This window comes from Cibotium barometz, chromosome 2 (genome assembly GCF_041138505.1).
Source record: "Cibotium barometz isolate CiBa-2024 chromosome 2, ASM4113850v1, whole genome shotgun sequence".
Lineage (NCBI taxonomy): Eukaryota > Viridiplantae > Streptophyta > Polypodiopsida > Cyatheales > Cibotiaceae > Cibotium > Cibotium barometz.
This window is the reverse complement of record NC_141047.1, coordinates 61,451,865-61,457,463: the sequence shown is the minus strand read 5'-3', so window position 1 is coordinate 61,457,463 and position 5,599 is coordinate 61,451,865.

Genomic DNA, 5,599 nt, shown 5'->3' with positions numbered 1-5,599 from the left:
CTCTCTCAAGCTCAACTCCATCTCATGGACTTTCAACATGGTCCAAAATCTACGAAGCTTCTCGGCTCCCAATGACTTCTTGAAGATGTTAGTTACCTGATTCTGAGTGCTGACATAGACCAAATCAATGTCACCTGCTAACACACACTCTCAAATGAAGTGGTAGTGGACCTCAATGTGTTTGGTCCTAACGTACATTAGATTCCTGGCCAATTGTATGCTGCTAAGATTATCACAATAGATGACAACCTCTCCATCCATATGCAACCCCAAATCAACAAGTAGCTTGCGTAGCCAAACTACCTCACATGCCGCCACTGCAGCTTCTCGATACTCTGCCTATGTACTCGACAAGGCAATCACTTGCTACTCCAAGTCATAGCATCACTCCCAAATGAAATCATGAAACCATTGGTAGATCGTCTATCAGAAATACTACCAGCCTAATCCGCATTTGTGTAACCATATAGCTCCCATGATACACCTGCTGCAGCATAAAATGATGCATAACCCCTCAAGTACCATAGTGTGTGCCTCACACGATCAAGATGTGTCTTGTGCGGAACCTGCATAAGCTAGCTCTCCAAGCCAATAGTGTAACTCAGATGTGGCTTGCTAATCTTGACATAAATCAAACTTCCCACAATCTTCCTATACATGGTAGCATCCTCCAACACATAACTTGCATCTGCACTAATCTTGCCATTTTGATCTAATGGCTTACAATTAGCCATATCATACTTGGAAAGCATGTCCAACACATATTGACTCTGTGACAACCATATGCTGTCAGGTGTGTGAACGATCTTAATACCCAGAAAATAGAGCAAATCCCCCAAATTCTTCATTTCAAACTCCTGCTTTCAAGAGACCTTTCACATGCTCTATCTCATCCTCATTGTCATCCCCAACAAGAAGGTCATCTACATATATAGTAATGACCAGATTCCCTTTATCGTTCACTCACACATACAAGGAGTGATCTGCATCATCCATACAAAAACCAATGGTGATGAGATATTCAGCTATCTTATCATGCCATCCATGTGGGGCTTGCTTCAGCCCCCCCAACAAGGCTTTATGAAGCCTACATGCATACTTAGGGTGACTTGTATACTTATAGCCAGGTGGTTGCTCCATATACACTTCTTCTTGCAAATCACCATGCAAGAAGGCATTCTTCATATCCATTTGATGTAAAAACCAGCCCTTTGCTACAGCCACTGCAATCACAACTCTCACAGTTATCATTTTAGCAATGGGGGCAAATGTTTTCTTATAGTCAACGCCATAAGTCTGCGCATAACCTTTGGCTACCAACCTAGCCTTGTCCTTGTTTATGCTACCATCACTGTTATGTTTCACTTTATGCATCCGCTTGCACCAAATAGCCTTCTTGCCTTCAGGCAATGGCACCAAATCCCATGTCTCATTTCCATACAACGCAGTCATTTTTTCATCTATGGATTTCTACCAATTCACACTATCAACAGCCTCATTAAAGCAAGTGGGCTCTATATCTTGCACGCCATACATGCATAATGATGTACCACATTATATGTCAGCCTTTGCACTAGATTCTTCACTCTTGTAGACCTACACAATTTAGCATTCATGGATTCCATAGCCTTCTTTACATCAGGTGTTTTCATAGCTAAAATCCCAAGTTCTTCATCTAGGCTCATCTCAAAGCCACTCGAATCACCATCAATAGTGGAGTGTCCTGTAGACAAATATGGGAGCACAAGGGGCTCAACAACTTGCTCCTTTCCTATTTTGATTTACATTCGTAGTAACCGGAACCTTTGACTTGCCACTCCAAGGCCTGTTTACAGATTTACTACATGAGGACTCACCCGGTCCACTCAAGGTCTGCGACTCTTGACGTACATTCTCCGCACTTATATTTTCATCCAAATCAGTCCCAATCACTTTTTTTGCATTATACGAATTGCTCATTTCATAAAAAACATCCTTGCTTACCCTTAATGGCCTTGTAGTAGCAGGGTTATAACAGCTGTATCCCTTTTGCTCAAGGGAGTAACCAATAAAGATGTATTTTTCAGCTTTTGGATCCAGCTTAGTTTGCAACTCATCAAGCACATGTACATAAGCAATGCACCCAAATACTTTAAAGTGAGACTAATTAGGTTTCTTGCTTGTTTGATTCTCCTTGGATGTCACATCATGTATGGTTGTAGTAGGAGTCTTGTTCATAATATACACAGTTGTAGATACAACTTTAACTCAATAACTATGTGGCATACATTTTTCATACCGGCACGTGCAATTTTTGCAATGTGTTTATTTTTTCACTCAGCAATACCATTTTGTTGCGGAGTATACCTGCATGTAAATTTTCTTCGAATTTCATTATTTCGCAAATAATCAGAAAACTCATCAGCGAAGTACTCTCCCCCTCCATTTGACCTTATGCAAATCTGTTTGCTTCTCTACCATAGCTTTAAAACTCTAAAAATGAGTGAACACTTCACTCTTTTCCTTCATAAAATATACCCACACTTCTTGTGTGGTCATCAATGAAAGTTCCATAATACATGTAGCCACCCATAGACAAAGTCTTTGCAAGACCCCATCCATTAGAATGCACAATCTCAACCACATTTTTACTCACATTTCTATCATGTGGAAATGCATGCTTTGCTTGTTTCCCACATTGACAGGCTTCACAAATTTTCTGCATACCATCAACCTTAAACTTAGGCAGCCTTGTTACAATTTCCTTGCTTTGCATTAACATTAATCTCTGCATATTGACATGCCCAATTCTTTTATGCTAAATATTTATATCTGCAACAACTTCCAAATCATGCGCAAACACTGTAGCTATCACTTCGGGCATATTTACATCCTACCCGATCTTTTGTCTTTTGCAACCAGCCTGAACTTATTGTTGAACTCTTCAACAAAAAAGCCATCTGAATTAAACCAAACCTGAAACCCTTGTTCGACCATTTGGCAAATAGACACCAAATTCTATGTAATCTGTGACACATGTAAAACTTACGCAAGATACTTCACTTTGCAATCTTGCATGGATAGTGGCACATTTTCAATGTGAGCTATGGGATGAGCCGTGTCATCACCTGCTATCTCAAAATAACCTGGTTTCTTAACATCATGCACGTCCCAAAACCATTCTCCCATGACTGGTCATGTGATTCAAAGCACTTGAATCCGCATACCATACATCATCGGAAATTGTGTTCAACACATGTTGCATCACAAACAGTCTTTCATTATCTTCATTTGCCTTACTCAAAGATGCATAATTATTTTGCTGCAAATTTTCATTTTTGATGTCATTCTTCTTCTTATAGAAATCAGCCTGTATATGACCAGACTTACCATAGTAGTAACAACTACGTTTATCATTTTGCTACCTTTGATCATTTCCACGACCTTTGTAACTCCCCTGCCTCTGAACTACTAACATCTGCTGCCTGTGCTTTGTTGCTGAATTGTCATAAAACTGCTGTTGCTGATTTCCTGTTCGGCTACCACTTTGACCATGACCTCAACCTCTACTTGTATTTGAATAGAAGGCTTGCTAATCAGAACTAGCCTTTGTTTGTGGAGATGAAAATTGTGTGCGAGTGTGAGCTAGATAGTTGCAAAATTTTATGGTCAATTACGCATGGTCTGCTCGCATCTTCAATGTGTGCATAATAGAATCTCATCGGTAATCATTGTGGATCAATGACACATGCACTTGTGGACATTAGGGAGCAGTGGACAATGCATTAGTCATAGCAAATCGCATCTTTTTGTTAGTGGAAAGTTTTGATATTCTGCAGAATTTCAAGCTTGCTTTGATGAGAGTCTCACGAATGTTGGTGTAATATCAATAAATCCTTTGTATTTTGGTCTTGAAACCAAGCGCTTTCAAATCTTATCCTATTAGACTAGCTTGCCAAGGGCTTGCCAAGGGCTAGAAAAAAAATGGCAATTACACGCCATTCAACCTCTCAAAAATTGGTTTAAATTTTGTCTTGCCTTTCGAAAAAATGGCGAGAATGTCTTCATTTTGGTGTAATCAGTAACAACCATAAAATTGTATAATGGCAAAGGGTTGTTTTTAATCGTTTCTTATTTTGACTAGATTGGAGGCATCCTCTGAGAGAGAGCAAAGAATGTTAATAATGGACAAGAGAGACATAAGCTATGGAAAGCTCAACACTCTTTTTCTTCACCAAGGTGGGCACTCTAAAGAATGCACCCAAAGAATGAGGTTCACACATTACAAGTTGTTATTTATACCTAGGGCTAGTTTTACTCAATGCCCGGGTATCCAAGACCTTTATGATGCCACACTTAGCTTTTAGACTGACCTAGGCACTCTATTACATTATAGTTATAACTTGGAACTTAACTGAGCCTGATAACCATTACAACTCGCCTTGTCAACATATCACGAGAAATTACATGGTCTGCCGTAAAATATACATTAAGAGTGATGATGGTTGTCTTGTTAATCGTGCAGTTAAAAATACTCATGTGGAGGAAAGTAATCAACATGTTTAGGATTAAAATTTGCACATACATAATTATATTGGTGATGTGGATATGGATGATGTTTTTGATGAGGGCAAAACAACTATTGAGGAGTCTAAGAGTTTGCCAAAGTGGTTGGTGTAAATATTGCCCAATAGTAAATTAACTTCTGCTTTGCCTGGTTGTACTCGTTGTGAATCCTATTATGTGTCATCAAACTTTAATTTTAATGGATTTTAAGCTTCACAATGATGTTCTCTCTCTAGAATTGGCCATTATAGGGAGAGAAAACCCATGGAAGCAATGTGTGTGTGTGTGTGTGTGTGTGTGGCCCTCCCCCATCCCTGGAGAAGGGTCCACTTGGTGGGAGATGGGCCACCAAGTGGACCCATCTCCCACCAAAGCGTTTGTATTTCTTTAAATGTATTCCTATACTTTGCCAGTATTGTAATCATGAATCAGTTTTCAGATAGACTAGTCACAGAATATTATGGAGCATTCTTATCAAAGGAGATGTACCCTAACCACAAAAGTTTCAGCAAATGGTATAGCAAGTGTCACGAGAATAACCCGCATTATAAGTGTTTCGAAGTGGTCTTTGATCAAGAAGGTTCCATTGAACTAATTATATTTTAAAGATTAATGACAACAAGCAAGGATACTGAGTAAGGAAATAGACTTTACCTTAAACAAAACAGGGTTAAGTGGTTGAGTCCTTCGAGAAAAAATCTGTCAAACTTGTCGATATTTCATGCACATATCTCCAAGAAATCTACAAAAATCAAATGATCTAACCATTAATAAGTACGTTTTTTAAAAACTCACAAGAGGTCATAACCCCATCACTTGGATGAGATAAAATGTACATAGCAAAATTCCTTTTCCAATTCCAAATCACCAAGGGACCAAAACAAGAGTCATGGACTCAAAACCCATTCGTTTGAACTGGGTGGGCCCACTTGTGACCATAGATAATTAATATCTATAGGTAGATTATCAATCAATTGTATGATACTAGTCCGACCAAAGGCTAGTTGGGAAAACGGGATTCTTTAAAAGAACCATACAATTGATCTTATCTAAT